The sequence below is a fragment of the Macaca mulatta genome, chromosome 10 (genome assembly GCF_049350105.2).
Source record: "Macaca mulatta isolate MMU2019108-1 chromosome 10, T2T-MMU8v2.0, whole genome shotgun sequence".
Taxonomy (NCBI): Eukaryota; Metazoa; Chordata; class Mammalia; order Primates; family Cercopithecidae; genus Macaca; species Macaca mulatta.
The window spans coordinates 111,342,079-111,358,107 of NC_133415.1; the positions used below are offsets into that span (position 1 = coordinate 111,342,079).

General features: G+C 48.8%; 2 long non-coding RNA genes across 2 annotated transcripts in view; both read left to right on the top strand.

Moving 5' to 3' along the window:
* LOC114670515 (uncharacterized) overlaps nt 1-14,337 on the top strand; it is a 31,678-nt gene extending 17,341 nt beyond the window's left edge. Inside the window, exon 3 of the long non-coding RNA XR_003720185.2 lies at nt 14,215-14,337. This is a non-coding gene — a long non-coding RNA (uncharacterized LOC114670515). The remainder of the gene's footprint in view (nt 1-14,214) is intronic.
* Nucleotides 1-16,029, top strand: part of LOC144332202 (uncharacterized) — a 58,928-nt gene that overhangs the window by 25,635 nt on the left and 17,264 nt on the right. The gene's annotated exons all lie outside the window — the stretch shown is intronic.

Here is a 16,029-nt window from a genome sequence, read left to right on the forward strand (position 1 = left end):
TTGGCTTTCTGATAATCATCGCAGCTAATATTTACTGGGTGCTAATGACACGTGGGGATGCTGCTAAGCACATTTCACATCATGTTTATTTTCTTAATTATTTATTTTATTTTGTTATTATTTTTGAGACAGAGTCTCACTCTGTTGACCAGGCTGGAATGCAGTGGTGCAATCTCCACTCACTGCAGCCTCTGCCTTTGTAAGGGCTCAAGCAATCTTCCCACCTCAGCCTCCTGGGTAGCTGGGACCACAGGCACATGCCACCACGCCTGGCTAAATTTTTTTGTATTTTTTGTAGTTTTGTAGAGATGGGGTCTCCCCATGTTGCCCAGGCTGGTCCAACTCCTGGGCTCAAGCAAGCCACCCACCTTCGCCTTCCAAAGGGCTGGGATTATAGGCCTCAGCTACCATGCCCAGCCACATTGTGTTCATTTAAAAAAAGAAAAACAAAGAAAACCCAACTCACAACAACCTGTGAGAGACTCTCAGGCCCATCTTCTGGGCCTGCACTGGCCAGTGTGGTCACCATTCACTACTGCACTTGAAATGTGGCCAGTCCATACAGAGACAAGTTGTAAATGTCAAACACTCATCAGATTTCAGACTTAAGGTGAAAAAGAAAAGTGTCAACTACTCAATTAATAACTTTTATATTGATTACCTGCTGGGATTTGGGTTATATAAAATGTATAATGAAAATTGTATTCTTTTGATTTAGTATCCATTTGTTTTTACTTTTTGAAAATGTGTCAAGGAAATAAAAAATTATGGATGTGATTCACATTATACCTCTGTTATAAGGCACTGATCTAGAAGAAGAAAAGAAGCACAGACCTGTAATCCCAGCACTTTGGGAGGCCAAAATGGGCGAATCACCTGAGGTTAGGGGTTTGAGACAAGCCTGGACAACATGATGAAACCCCATCTCTACTAAAAATGCAAAAATTAGCAGGCGTGGTGGCATGCTACTTAGGAGGCTGAGTCAGGACAATTGATTGAACCTGGGAGGCTCAGGTTGCAGTGAGCCGGGATCACACCACTGCACTCCAGCCTGGGTGACAGAGCGGACTCAGTTTAAAAAAAAAAAAAAAAGAAAGAAAGAAAGAAAGAAAAGAGGGCCAGAGACGTAAAGGAACTTGCCCAAGGCCGCCCAGCATGCAAGTGTCTGGGCCTTTTAGATGCTAACAGCATGACCCCAAAATGGGCACTTGTGCACGAGTCAGTTTTCTCAGTCGGCTTTTGGTCGTCAGCCCTACATCACTGCAGATCTTGGTTGAATTTTTAGCTCCTCTGGTCTCAGTTTTCCCAGCTCGGTCACCAGAGGCCGGAGCTGAATGATCTTTGTGGCTTTTCTGCAGACAATGACGTTCTCAATTTTGTACTCTTTGGCACGGAGTGGTGTAATGTGGAGAGGGGAACATCAGTCTCTCTCTTAATGCTTATTTAATTATATTTAATTAGGAATCTTGTTGCAATTGGTCTCCTGGGGCCATCTGCTGTGGAGATTTTTGAAAAATCCAAATTTTATTTCTTGCCATCGATCCATGTGGTTAATGGGTCTGAGGAGGAATGATGTCATCTGTCCTTCTAACTTAGCACAAGAGGCAAGAGGAGAAATTGAGCAAAATTGGGCTGAGCGCCCGAGAAGGCCACCCTTTGGAGAGCCAGGGCGGGCCTGGCTCATTCCTTCAGGTTCTCATCTGTAGTGCCCACTGTGTGCCCCAGCTTGCTCTGTCCTGTGCCAGGGTTTTGGGGACAGCTGGGTTCTGACATCATCTGTGCCCTTGTTGACATGGTACCCTAAAATTGATGCTGGCCCTAATGTTAAAATGGTGGCCTGCGTGTGATCAGTACCAATCTGTGATGTCTAGGGTTCTTGAGTCAGCCGCCTATTCCCTGGGTTACCTTCAAGATGACCTGAGTGGACTCACTGCCTATTCTTTTCCCTCTGGGTGGAATAGGATTCTTATAGGAGTAAGTTGATAAGAGAAGGAGGCTCTCCTTCATTGCTGCCATCGGGGACCTTGGTGGAAAACTGGGGCAGGATTCAAAGCAAGGTTGACGTGACCTGTGCTTCCCCAGAAAGGAGCCCTTGGAGGCCTGGCTAGGGCCAGCTCTCCAGCCCCGGCAGCTGCCCCCCACCCACCCCCACCGGGCATTTAATCAGTGTAGCTGATTAGTTGAAAGACACCACAGGCTGGGAGCCTGCGACCCTGGCTGGCATCCTGGGCTGTCATTTATGGCTGGGTGATTTGAGGCCAGTCTCCCGACCCCGCTGAGCCTCGGATCCCTCATTTGCAAAATGAGACTCATCATATCTGCCCTCCTCCCTCCCCAAGTTGTTGAGAGGTTCCAACAATGTAGAGAGGCTGATATGAAATGTGGGTAAACAGGAGAGTGGTATTTAAATGCACGCTATTACCATAATTGCCTTGTATTGTGTGTGTGTATCTTATCTCCCCAATTAGATGCGAGATCCTTGGTGACAGCCACCATGTCCCCCCCTTTTGATATTCCCCACGCAGCCGGGATGATGCTGAACATATGGCTGCTGCTCAATAAATATGTACTGAATTGTACTGAATTTCATTTTGGTTCCAAATCACCCTAAAAATTTGATCAGGTGCAGCCCAAAGGAGCAGGCTGAACGAGGGAGGCTCCCCAGCCTGGCTCTGTGGCCGTTGTGGGAAAATGTCTGTGGAATGAATGAATAGATGAATGAATGAATGCCTTGTGGTGTTTGCTTTACCCTTCCTGTTCCCAGCTTTGAAACTGGCTGTGAAATCTGCCTCCTGTGCTCAAAATGACTTCTCCCTCTCCTCCTTCGGGATACGCTTTCTGCATCCTGCGTCGCTGTAGCTCAGATTTCTATTAAGTAGTCAAACATAATATAAAATTGCCAACAAAAAGATCATTTCTGGATTAATTAACCTCCCCCTTTACATAGGGAAAGACATAAAAGGGAGCATAAGATAAGAAAAGAAAATGAAATTAATCTTATACTTTCTATGGCTGCCTGTTAATTTCAAGCTTTCCTGCATCCGGGTCCCTGTGTTCCTGCTCGGTTTCTGGATTGCTTGGTACTTAAATGAAACATCTTATTAATCATTTCCCGGGAATGCTGTGCAGCCAAAAGGGGGAAAAAAGGCACTCAGGAGCCACAATAAGTTTATTTTTATAGTAATGCACACCTTATCATCAAGTATGGCCAATGCATCAAAATGATAAGCCAAATTTGTATACAATCTCACACTACTATCGATAAATCACGTTAACAGTAAGCTTCTGGGTCAATTCTGCCCTGACACCAACCTCTCCACGGAGTAGAGATTTGAGAATAAATGTGAAGGTAACCAGGGAATAAAACTGTTTGAGAAGTTTCACAAAAGAAGCTGAACTCTGCTAATCAGAAAGTAGATGCATCTTTAATTCCGAAATGACCGCGCAGCAATTCAGCAGTCCTGAGGACAGGCAGAGTTTGTCAGCCCCGAGGTGGAATGGATGGCTTCCTATCTCTCTCCTGCCAAGGCTGTGTTCTCACATCTTCCAAAATGTCCATTAACCCCAGCTGGCCCCTCACCCCACCGAGATGATGTAAATATAATGATTAACCAATCCACACTAGCATTAAGATTTCTTGAAACTCCTCTTCACTGAAAAATGCATTAGCTCCTGGCAGTACTGTCCAGAAATTAATTCACAGACAACCGAGCATCATTACCCATGGTCTGCCCTGGCTAACTGCTCTCTCTGTTAGTGAATTTGGGGATGGAAATGAGCTATTTCTATCCACTTTATCATCCAGAGACCTTAGTACATAGTGTATCTCTGGTAACTGCTGTTATTATAACCTGTTTCTAGAATTGCTGTTACCAGTAATTCTGCAGAAACAGGGTCCCACCCAAAGCCATCAGCACAGTGCCTTTAAATCTTAAAATCAGCCTTTAATCTCTACTTTGATGTTGTTGGCAGAGGTGAGAGTTTTATTTCAGCCCAATTGCTGTGTCTTTTAATTTTTTTAAGTAGTGAGCTATCATCCCTCCAACCCGCTTCCCAAAACACTGAAGTCCAGAGGCCACTTTCTGGGAGAAGGCCGTTGCAAGTGGCCCAGGTGCTGGGGCTGATTTGGTAGGAAGGGGTGTAGAGAACCGTAAGGGCTCCCTACAGGAAAACATCAGGACTAGCACAAGCCACCCTTGCAAAACTCAGAGTGATTAATGGAATTGGCATATGCCAATGAAGACTCCAGGGAGAGCTCCCTTGACCTTCTGCATATGGAGTTTAGGGTCCCCTCTGGAAGGATCCCTGTCCCAGGATGCTGCCCTCCCTAGTACCTCCTCCTCGTTCCCTTACATGTGGAGCTCCTGCCTAGCTCTTTTTTGGTGGCCCACACTACCTGGCTGAGCGTCCCCTCTCATCATTTGCAGATCAGTGTCCCCCTGGTCTCCAACTCCAGTTTTCACATCTGAGCTCCATTTCCACCCCCGGACTTCTTGTCGCCTGCTTCTCCTGCCATGCATCAGTCCCCTCACTTGTCCCCATGGACAACTCTTCTCTATGGTGTAAGCCTTTGCTCTTCTGCAGGGCCCTCTCCTTCCTTCCCCCCTTCCCCTCCTCTGGACCTGCTCAATGTACATTCCGGCTATATATATATTTGGTCTTGGGATTCGGTTTCTGTCTGATTCTTTGAGGAGCTGCCGGGTGTCCCAGGGCATGGTCTGGATCCTGCTCTTTTGAAATTCCCCTTTCCCTGCAAGGCTTGTTGCACAGTAGGTCTCTACAAATATTTATTAAATGAGTGTGCGTGTATTCAAAACCAGGAGATGGGGGAGAAAGATCAGAGGGAGGATTTGATAAACAGAAGGCTTCCAAGAAATAGCTTCCAACTCCAATCAGTTCTTTTTCATTTTATTATGGTAAGAACACTCAACGTGAGACCTACCCTCTTAACGAATTTTAAAGTGAATTGCAAATTATTCAACCAAATGATGACTGAAAAATGAAGCGCTGAAAAGACACTCAATAAACATATGCCACCTTGGAAATGTATTAATAATCATTATCGTCACCATGTGGCGGCTGTGGATTGAGCCTCTATTCTGTGCCAAACACTGTGCTGGGTGCTCTGTGCCTGTTCCCATGTTTACCCCTGCCCCGATCCTCTGAAACAGGTCTGCCCTCACCCTCAGTGGAGATGAAGCCATGGAGTCTCCGAAAGCCATACCCGCCATCACCCAGCCAGGGGCTGCCTGAGCCCAGCAAGAGTCCACCCTGGGGGATGCTGAGTCCCTGCCTCTCACCACCACGCATGCTGCCTTTGGGCTTCTAAAAAGGTTGAATGATACAAAGATCCTGGGGAGGACCCATTATGAAAAGAGCATGTTCTTTGTTTTGGCCCCAATACAGAGCACCATCAGCCCATCAATGTCTCCCATTCAATCTCCAGCATGATCAGTAATATTTGTTAGCGGGAGAGGGGCTGGTGTGTGGGCTGCAGCCAGGCGGCAAAGAAGCAGAAGCTTTACTTCTAAGAGAAGCTAATGGGACCAGTTTAGGGGGGCACAAGCCCCTGACCTTGGTTGGATAAGCCCCTAGCACTAATCAACATTACCGGGGAAGTCTGTGTGCGCTAACAAAGCATAAATATTTGGTCTCTATTGAAGGTCTCCAGGGCCATGGCACACAGCAGCCTTAAACATGCATAGTCTACCTGCCTGTTAGGAAAGAGAAAACACACAGAAAAACAGCCCTTTGAATCCATTCTTTCCCATAGAAACAGAAACGATGTCCTGATCATTATGTCTAAAAAAGCAGTAGATACGAAAATTGGATTTGGTTGAAGCTGGATTTTAGCTGCAAATGGGTGGTTTTTAATAAAGTGCCTCATAGCAACCGATCTGTGAAAAGCTGCTACTTAAAAGCAAGTTCATATGATCTCAGAAAATGGCTCATCAGACAGGGCAGTCTCTAACTGTTTATTTATAGTCGTCTGTGCCAGATCAGATAAACTGGTGCTCACGGAGGTGAGGGGGGAGCTTCTAGAATGTACCATCCATTGGAAACTCACAGCCTCAGACTGTGGATGTGATCAGGAAACGGATCATCGACTCACACTTTTGGAAACAGGGCCCGGTGGGGTGAGAGCTATGGGGAGGTGGGCTGTGTTCTCGGGATAGAGGTTCTCCAAGTCCTCAGACCTGAGAGTTGTCTGTGAAGTCTGCAGGCTGAAGAAATGGGACTGGAGCTGGAGGACAGGCACTGGGGGCGTGAATGAGGGTAGGCAGATCGGGGCTGAGTCCTGCCTATGAGACGTTTTGCCTATTTGACCTTGAGCTAATGCCCTTCCTTTTCTGTTTGTTTGTTTGTTTGTTTGTTTGTTTAGTTATTTGAGGCAGAGTCTCACTCTGTCTCCCAGGCAGAAGTGCAGTGGCTCAATCTCAGCTCACTGCAACCTCCGCCTCCTCGATTCAAGTGATTCTCCTGCCTCAGCCTCCTGAGTAGCTGGGATTACAGGCACACACCACCACGCCTGGCTAATTTTTGTATTTTTCGTAGAGACAGGTTTTACCATGTTGGCCAGGCTAGTCTCAAACTCCTGACCTCAGCTGATCTGCCTGCCTCAGCCTCCCAGAGTGCTGGATTACAGGTGTGAGCCACCGCGCCCAGCCTATCTTTCTTTTTAAAAAGGCTTTATTGAGATATAATCTACGTTCCACACAATGCAACTATTTGAAGTGTAGAACTCAAAAGTTCTTAATGCATTCACAGAGTTGTGTAACCATCATCACTGTCCATTTTGGAACATTTTCATCACCTCAAAGAAGAAACCCCATACCCTTCAGCAATCATCCCCTATCCCCCCATTCCCTCTAGCCCTGAGCAGTCTCTGTCTGCTTTGTCTCTACGGATTTGCCCATTCTGGACATTTCCTTTGAATGGACTCACAGGGGATGTAGCGTTTTGTGTCTGGCTTTTCTCACTTAGCGCCGTGTTTTCAAGGTCCTTCTGCATGGTGGCCTGCGTCAGGGTTTCATTCCCTTTCAGGGCAGGCCTTTCTGGTCTTCAGATTCCTCGTTGGTCACATGGGGTGAATGCTGCCACGGGCACCCTGCTGATAACCTTCCACTGGAGGGGAATCCAGCTCAAGTGTTAGTGAGGGGCTGAGCTATGGAAACTCCCCCCTCAAGGGGCAACTACTTCTTTAGCTCTTTATCCCTCCCTCATTCCCCTTAAAATGGTGGTGATAATTGAATGCTACTGTGCTTCATCCACCAGAATAGAATAGTTTTCTCTCTTCCGCCACTGGGACTCCTGTTTTGTCCCATACAATGCTTGGATTTGCATTTGTCTTGATAACAGCGACATGATTCTCTCAGATTCATTGAGCTTTCAGAGGGGTCAGGCCCTGTGTTTGGGCTTTACATACAACAGCTCATATGAACCCTGTGAGGTAGAGAGTCATGGTCCTCACTGAGCAGATGAGGAAACTGAGGCTCAGAGAGGGTCAATGAAGTACCTCATATTCTCCACAGAAGGCTCAGTTCTTCTGTAAATGCCTCTGGGGTTCAAGAAAAGTAGTGTTCCTGGACTTGAATTTTCCAATACAACTCTCTTGAGTAGGTCTAAGTGGCCCTGGAGAAGCTGTGAAACTGGTCTCCAAGCATAGCACCCTGATACCTGGACTCCTACACCCCCAGGAGTGCAGAGACATTAACAGACAAGGTCAGTGAGACAGTGTGACAATGGGGGTTGCAGAGGAGCTTGGCTGGCCCCCAGCAGGTGCCCAGGAGAGGGGGCTTGGCAGAGGTTCCCCCAGAGGTAACGCCTGAGTGGTGTCATAGCACAAAGCGAAGTCACCCTGGGGGCGGGGGAGGCCCTCTGTGCATCGTTTGATTAACTGTACTTAAAGGAGGCAGGTACAAAATGCTGTGGGAGTGCGGGGGCAGGGGTGATTAATCCTCTTATAATCTGTTGGCCACAGTTTTGCTGTTGCAGGAGGTTTTGCTGGAGAGATCGATTGAGTCTTAACAGAGTGGTGAAATGGTGCAGCGACTCTGTTGCTAACTCCAGCAGAGCCTCACCCAGAGGAAGGCTCAACCCTTACAGCCATGTGACTTGGGGGTTTCAAATTGGTGCTTCTCTTGGTGGACTGGTGAAATTTTCCCACAGAACCCATTTGTCTGATGCAGGGAGTGGAAAGGATAAGAGGAGATGGGAAGAGAACAGGAAGAAAGGGAGAGAGAGCAGGAATAAACAGCCTCTTATTTGATTCATTATTAAAAATGTGAAGGTGCCCCATCTTCCTTACTTCCACACTCAGAGTTTCTCTCAACCCCCACCACAGTCCTGTGAGGCAGGTTCATGTCCCTCATTTTATTGGTAAAAAATTCAGGGGCCCAAGAAGTGCAGTAGCTTGCCTAGAGTTGGGCAGGGAATCAGTGCCAAAGCCAGGTCTCAAACCCAAAACTCCAAATGCTGTGCACGGTCAGAGGGAAGTAGGATCTGGTAGTGCCCTTGATGATCCAGGAACCCCTAAGATGTGGCCTGATGCAGGGGTTCTACAGATGATCTTGCCACATTGCTGGACTGGAGGACAATTTGGGCTGTGCACGTTGGGCTGTGGAAGCCCAGAGAAGGATGCCAGAATCTGCTGGGAAAGTCAGGGAAAGCTTCTTGGAAGGGGAATATTGACACTGGGTTTTAGTGGATGTGCAGGAGTCCTTGAGTTCACTAAGGGTGGAAGCTCATTCTGGGAATGGAAGCAGTATGTGCAAAGGCTCAGAGTTGTGGACTGTGTATCCAGAGAATAATCTGACTTGCAGAGTGGCTGATGGTAGGATGTGGGGCTAGTGCAGAAAGCAGAGGCAGCCGGAAGAAGCATCATGGTTCGCAGCTCCTCTACCACCCTTGTCTGTCAGACACACACAAGGTAGCCTTTTCCTGGGGCAGGATTTTACTGGAAGTTAGGGAACTGCTCGTTGCTTTAGGGTCTTTGGAAGCTAACAATGGATTCTCCAAGGAGTGAGAGCAAAGCCACAAGCAGAAAAGGATTCTGCTGTTGAAATTGTGTAACTGCCTCCCTCTGTTATTTTCTAATTAATGAAGGGGTGAAGGGAGCCCCAAGGCTTTGAAGTAGCAAGAGAGAATTCTGAAATGTCTCCAGCCGGCCCCACGAAAGGGGTCTGATTACAGAGCAGCCTTCTCCAAGTGTGACGTCACCCACTGGGCAGTGGGAATCAGTCACAGGAGTGGGAGGAGGCTTCAGTGTCTAAACCATAGAATGAAAATATCTGCAACCACAGGCCCCGAGGCCACAACCCAGCGTGGCCCTTCTCTTCCTAGGGTAATGCAGTGGACTCTGGATGGTGTCACTGGAAGCCCGTGCTGCGTGCTGGGGCATTTCAGAGGGAAGCCTCGAGAGCAGCATTCTGCTCTAGCTGTTCATCTTGACTCTGGCAAGAGGTGTTTTCTTTCTCAGAGAGAAGCAATATTCTTTTTGGAATAAACGCTCAGATTTACCAGCTCCACGGCTGGTCAGAAGGAAGGAAAGAAGAAACATAGGTTATCACTCCAAAGACTTCATCCAGCCTCATGAATGACCTGGATGATACTATGGGTTGTAGATTTCTGAGAGGTGATGGTGGCACCACGTGAAACATAGAGCCCTGCGAATATGCCTGAAAATGCCACCCTTTGTGAGTCAGCAGTTCAGTGAATCTTTACTAAGCATGCAGCATGTGCCAGGCACTGTGTCAGGGACCGATGAGGATGGTGAACCCTGCCTGTCCACTGTGACTATGTAGTCTGCAAGGAGAAAGCAATAGATAGATGTGACAACTCCAGATTGGAATCCACTCCATGAGAGAAAGAGGGAAGCAGACAAGGGTGGTGAGAGGTACTGTGCTTTGCAGGGCGGCTGAGCTGACTCCAGAGGAGGCCCAGAGGTTGCCTTGCAGGTGCAGGGAAGGCGTGCTAGACAGAAAGGGTGGCGTGTGCTGAGGCCTCTGGGGCATTACAGAAGTCTGTAGAAGGTTCATGCGTCAGGAGGGATGGAAGCAGGGGAAACATTCTGAAGGGGAGGCAGAAAGAGCTGGGAAGCCAGCTTCACTTTTTCACCAGGAATGGTCCCCAACAGGAACTGCAGTGTAGACCCTGCCCCAAGAAGGTCTATACAGCCCACCACCCCCCCACCTTCGTGGGGAGTAGGGAAGGGGCCAACAGGTAGGCTTTCCCTTCCATTTCTAAGTCTTTGCGTCTTAAGTTTTGGTATTCTGTAGTCACTGAAGAGGTTGGAGAATCTTTAGCTTGAAATGCAAGATGATTTCTTTAGGAAAAATGATCAGATTCCTCCTGACCTCTTGTTCCAAGGAGAATAGGCAGTATTTTATCATTGCGGCATTGTGTCATAGCTACAGCTAGCACCATCTGAATGCTTGCCAATGTAACAAAGGGAAGATAAAGTGGGATGACTCAGTCTTGGGTCGTGAAAGCTCAGGAAAGTGAGACAGCCACCTCCCCCTGCCAGCCTTGGTACAGGGAAGGAGGAAGATGGGCAGAATCTAGTGCCTTCTTCTTGCCCAGGCCCGATCTCCACTTAGCAGACATCCAGCTGCCCAGCCTGGGGTCTTCACCATCTCATTCACCTGCTTGGAATATTAACCACTTTAAAAGACCTTGGATGAGGGATGCTCTGTGATGAGCTCATTATGAAGACAAGAAGGCAACATGGAACAAAATACCTTGAGCCAAACATATTCCCTCTTTGAAGGAATTCTCAGGGCTAACATGCTAATGGGCATTGTGACCACCCCATAAGGAGGCTAGAGTATGTAGCGTTTCTCAAATCTACTTAAGGATGAGTACTTATTTTAAGATACATCTTATGGGCTGGGGATTTTGTGGAAATCAGTTTGGGATACAATGATTTAACCTGATGTGATTACCCTTTTACCTTTGTTGTCATCAAGAACAGCTATAAAAATGGCAGTGAGCAACCATCTATTCATCCAATCAACTACTTATCCAACCACTTATTCAAAAAATCATCTGTTTATTCATTCAATCTGCCATCCATCCATCCATTCACTCATCTATCCATCCATCCATCCGTCCATCCATCCACCCATCCATATACCTATCATCTGTACATATAAGCAGGCAGCCATCCATCCGTCCATCCATCCACCCGTCCATATACCTATCATCTGTACATATAAGCAGGCAGCCATCCATCCGTCCATCCATCCACCCATCCATATACCTATCATCTGTACATATAAGCAGGCAGTCATCCAGGCTTTCCATACCTTGTACACAATACTAGGACTTTGGCAGACCCAAGACTGATGTTTGCCGGGAGCTTCTAGTCTAATATAAGACTACCTCCCATATACAAATAACCAGATTTCTGGGTGAAAAGTGATTTCTGTCTTTGAGAAAATGGAATTCTAGAAGCTAAGAAATGTGGAAAGCTCCTCTCCTTAGGTGAGTCCTTGAGGGCATTTTTCCCAGGAAAAGGGATTTGGACATAAAACCGTGGAAGCTGGAAGCAGGGGACCAGTGAGAGCAGAGAGCCAGAGGTTCAACAGGAGCATGCTGGGGGAGCCATCCTGCCCCCCTTCTTTGAGTCTCTGCTTGGCTGAGTAGTGACTACAGCTCCCATAAAAGGCTGCTGTTCAGCTGCCACATTACTGGCAAAAACATCTCTAACGAGGCTTAATTCTTCCATCGGCATGCCTTTCTTTAGGTGCTGGCTTCAGAAACATTTAGTTCCACTTACAGTCAGAGGCTGAAATGTGTTTTTCTTCACAGTGTCCACAGATGAGGCCCTGAGAACCTGTCTTTGGCTGCACTGGGGCTGGAAAGAAACCACTGTCCAGTCTTAAGCACCATTCACCTGGGGCCCCAGACGCTGACTTCCCAGAATATTCTACCACAGGGCAGCAGAGTTGGCAAGATCTCTATACATAACCAGAAAGAGATGAGATCCTTGAGGCTTTGCAGAGAAACCACCCATTTGCCTAACAGGGCCATGTGCTGAACATTCAACGTGGCTGTGGGCTATGCAGGGGGACCCAGGTCCTGAGCTTGGGGTATAGCGGCTGGCCCACCAGCCAGGCACCCTGACCCCTGGAGGTTACATTCTAACGGGGGAAGACAGACAGTAAGCACCAAACAAGTAAACAAGATAATGACACACTGTGCTAAATACTTGGGGGCGACAGGCTGATGTGCTGGAAGCCGGTTTTAGACAGGGTGGTCAGGACAGGATTCCTAAGGACGTGACATTTGAACTCAGATGAATGACAAGAAGGAGCCAGGTGAAGTAAAAGCTAGGGAGGGAAAGCTGGTGCCAAGACCCCGAGGTTAATGGGAGGTGACACATTGTGAGAGACAGAAAGGCCAGTGCTGATAGAGGCTGTGGAGAAAGATGGGGAGTGGTAAAGAAAGTCACTGGTAAGGTGGGCAGGGGTCCAACCACTTCTTGTGGCCACAGGAAGGAGTTTCAGTTTTGTTTTAAGTGCAGTGAAAAGCAAGGGGGAAGGTTTAGGTAGGTGAGTGATTTTGTGTTTCATTTTGAAATCCTTGCTCTGGCTGCTGAGTGGAAAGAGAGTGTCGGGGTGAGCGCAGAGGCTGGAGGAACTGTGAAGGGCTGGCACAGTCATGGAGGGACCAGATCAGGGGTGGGGCAGCCGGGAGTTGGAGGGAAGAGGAGGGTTGGGGATCTGGTGTGGAGATGGAGCCGGCAGGGCCTACTGCTGGATTGAATGTGGCTGTGGGAGAAAGAGGAGAAGGAAGGACCACTCCAAATGGGGCTTGAGTAGCTGGGAAATGTGGCTTTACTCCTGGGCTGCAGGAAGTTTGGGGAGAAACAGGTTTGGGGACAGGGAAAGAGTTCTGTTGTGGCCATGTTGTGTGAAAGATGCATCTTAGCCATCATGGAGGCAGTTGCATGTATGTCTGGACTTGGAGGGGGAAATCTGAAGTGGGGGAGAATGGAGACCAGGGCAAAGAGAAGCAGAACCAGAGTCAAGCGACAGCAGGATGGAGGGGAGAGTGCACAGCTCTGTGTGAACTCCTGGATCCAACCATGCCTGAAGCTTAACCCACCTTGGACTCCAGTTATGTGAGTCAACCAGCCCCCACATCCTTTGTTTTATTCGAGTCCATTTTAGTCGGGCTTCTGTCATCTGTGGTGGAAAGAGTCTTGGCTCAATGCAGGAGGCATTTTCAGTGTTTCAGGCGGATATAAATGCCTTTCCTTTGCCTTGGGCTGGAATTGCATCACCCCAGGGTGGCAAGACAAGAGGCGGTAGCCAGCTATAGAAAGAGTGGACCTTTGGCATTGGGCAGACTCAGGAGCTGGTCCTGGCTTTGCCTCTGGCTGCCCGTGTGACCTTGGAGAAGGAGACCTGCTTCTCTGTCCCTCCATGTCCTGGCACGGAGGGGTTGTGGAAGGACAGCGTGGAGGGTGCGGGGGCAGCGGCTGGTGCGTGGCAGGTGCTTAATAAGTATCAGCTTTTGGCGTCTCTCCCCTCCACACTGATTAAAAGCTCGAGTTGGCAGTTATTTATGTCTTTGATTAATTAAACAATTGGAAAACAAATTATTACTTAACGAAGGCAGTTTGGGCGACACAGTCTGAAAACATGAGGGCTGGTGGGGAAAAGATCAAAAGTGGCACTCAGCAGTGAGGCTGGAAACCACCGGGGTAGAGAATCTTCAAGGTCCTTCTCATCTGGAAGATTCGCCTTTTCTGGATGTGCAGAATGTGGCTCCCTACAGATAAATGTTGACTTATGGTTTGAGTGGCTCATTATAGGTCACCGCGCCTTCAAATGGCAGCCAGGTAATCACTCTGGTGCTACCTACATGGAGTTTATCCAAGGCAAGAGGCGGAGAGGGAGAAACCGGACCTGAGTCATGGCCATGTGGCCGGCCGCTGCCGTCATTCGGGTGAAATCCACCTCTGTCGCTGTTCCCCATGGCCCCCCAACCCCCATGGCCAGCCCTCCATGGTGGCTGAATTAAGCATCAACCGCTGGGCAGTAACCCTCGTAGACCCGTGGAAGTGCCCTCTGGAAGTGCCCTGGGCTCAGTGAGGGTGGGGAAAGGAGGATCGGGGAGGGAAGAGGGGAGAGGGGGTGGGGGCAACCTTTGTGCTTGAATTTCAAAACCGCTCAAGTTTTTCACCTCATTATCGTTTGCTTCAAGGAAAATTCCCTGGAGTCCGAGGGTTGTGTGATGAGGCCCCCCGCCCCCACTCCGTAACTTCCTGGCCATCTGCGTGACTCGCAACCCTGAGGCTTCCAAGGAAGAGCATTTTCGCCACCCCTCAAGACTGCTTCACAGCCGGCATCGCTTGAGCACATTGCCCCTTTTTTTTTGAAGGGATCGCGCTGGTTTATGGCTTTTTCACCTCCAAACCTGTCCTCACTGGGTGCAGGAGAAATTCCGATTTGCCAGGAACCTGTCCAGTCATCTGGAACCTTCCCCAGGGCTGGGAAGGTCAACTCCCGCCACAGGTCATATTGATTTTATTGGATGGCTTTTTCCAAAGCAGTGGAACAGCAGCAGGCGGGGAGGGTTCCAGCTCTGCGCGGGAGCACACGGCCCACGCTGCCTGAAACGGCTCTCCCGTTCCTCGCCAGTACAGGGAGCGGGTATAGGGGCTGGCCCACCTACAATCCCCTCCTAGATCAGGCCTTTGCTTGCATTATCAGAGTGGGATTGTCAACCTGGTTTCCTTAAATTGCTGCATGAGCTCGGTCCATGTGTGGTCACAAAGCAAGATACCCCATCAGCCCCACGGAATATATTAAGCGTCTGTGCAGTGATTGCTGTTGACCGCTTCCTGGGAGCTGGCGAGGAGGCCCCTGCTAGCCCCTGATAGGGAAGAGACAGTCGTGGGGGACAGAGCAGATGTGCCTTGGGAAGAGTCAAAAGGGAAGAGGGAGGGGTGGGCTGGGTTGAAAGCCTGCTGGACCTGGGCTCTACCCTTTACCACCTTCCAAGGGAGGCATGATCCCACTGTACAGAGTAAGGCCCTGAGGCCAGGAAGGGCAAGGTGACCTGAGAGCTAGCACCAGAAGCCAGGCCTAGCTCCAGAATCCTTGCCTGTAACAGAGAGAATGGCTGTTCTCTCACTTTGGTACACATCAAAATCAGAGGGCTTGTCAAAATGCTGTTTCCCAGGCCCCCACACCAACTCCTAGGGGACAGACGTCTCTGGATAGCAAGTCACAGATGTGTACTGGCAGGGGCCAAATGAGGACCCATGGCTACACTGCTGACCAAAGGTCTTCTCCAGTAACAGGCAAACGACTCTGGACCCATGAACACCAGGGGAGTGATCCAGGGAGAGAGAAGATGTTTCGGGCTCTCCGGTTGCGAATTCTAATCCCCATCGTTTATCTGATCCTTTCTCACTCCAAATGGTTTGGAAATGCCAGCACACACTCAACTTCCTCAGAGGCACATCTGTGCTTCGTGGTGCAACAAGGAAAGCCTGGGTGCAGGCACAGAGGTCTGTAGTCACGTGGGAGTTTGGAGGCTGCAAGTTGCTTGATGCTGGTGGATTATCAAGTATGAGATGTGATGTGGAGGGGTAGATAAGACAGATCGTGAAGGTTAAATATTGTATCTGTCCCCTCGGCCTTTTTTCCCCCCCGAGTGGTGACAGGAAGTCTCCTAAGGGTTTTAACTGGGGGATGACATGGCCAGTCCTAGGTGTTTGAAGGCTCACCCTGGCTGCAGTACAGAAAGGCAAAGCTGGACCAGGGCAGTTAGGAGCCTTGTGTGGTCCAAGCAAAATATACAGAGGCATTTGAGTTCAGGTTAACCTGAATGAGGAGTCCTTATAGATCCGCGAGAGCATTCACTAGAGAAACCAGAAGAGCCACACCTTAGCAGTGGGCCTAAATTATTCCTACAGTAAGGGCTACATTAGACCCACCCTAACCAAGATTATAAACAAGTCTCCAAAGGGTCAAACTGAACCACAAGTTTGATTTGCCTGAAAAAGTTTTT